Here is an 823-nt window from a genome sequence, read left to right as displayed (position 1 = left end):
TAAAAATCCACAAGCCTAGTATCTGCTGCCTACAGAAAACACATCTAACCCACAAAGATGCCTTCAGACTAAAGGTCAAGGGATGGAAAACTATCATCCAGGCAAATGGAAGTCAAAAGAAAGCAGGGGTAGCTATACTATTCTCAGATAACATAAGCTTTAAACTAGCAAAAGTAAAATAAGCCTATTTCTTTTTCCACCAAAGCCACACCATCGACTGAAAAACCACCAAAAAAGGATTTCCTATCTAACTCTATAAATGCAGCTAAAATATTGTCAATTATTGGAGCAAATATAAGAAAGATGGAAATACCCAAATTCAAAATATTGAAATTAATAGTTTGTCTCTGTCAGCTTGGAAGAGCAATCTGTCAATGCTTAAAGCCAATACATGAGTGATTACATAAATATCAATTGCCATAACAAAGCTCAGCTCTTTTATAATTTGACAAGCTACCCAATCAGTACAGCCACTCTGAAATAAAATAGTAAGATTGGAAAACTGAAAAAAGTACTTCGGAAACCTGGCAAATCTTTTTCTTTTCTTAATATATTTGGCTTCCATTTGGGAGAAAATATTAGTTCCAGATAAAGCAATTGCATTGCAATTCAGTCTGAGCACAGTGTTTTACCCAAAGCAGAAATTTTATGTGTTAGGGGAATTTTGATTAATTTTTAACTTGTGGTATAGACAGTGTCCTCTCTAATTACCTCTACCTTCTCTAGCTACTTTTTATAAAGGAGAGTTAATGAAAAAAAATATGTAGAAGTTCCTTTTCTTAAACAGAGGGAAAAACAAGCCAACATTTACTGGAGTCTACTA

This window comes from Propithecus coquereli, unplaced genomic scaffold, assembly GCF_000956105.1.
Source record: "Propithecus coquereli isolate 6110/MARCELLA unplaced genomic scaffold, Pcoq_1.0 Scaffold318, whole genome shotgun sequence".
In the NCBI taxonomy this organism is placed as follows: Eukaryota; Metazoa; Chordata; class Mammalia; order Primates; family Indriidae; genus Propithecus; species Propithecus coquereli.
The sequence above is the reverse complement of the archived record's forward strand: the minus strand, read 5'-3'. Positions refer to the sequence as shown.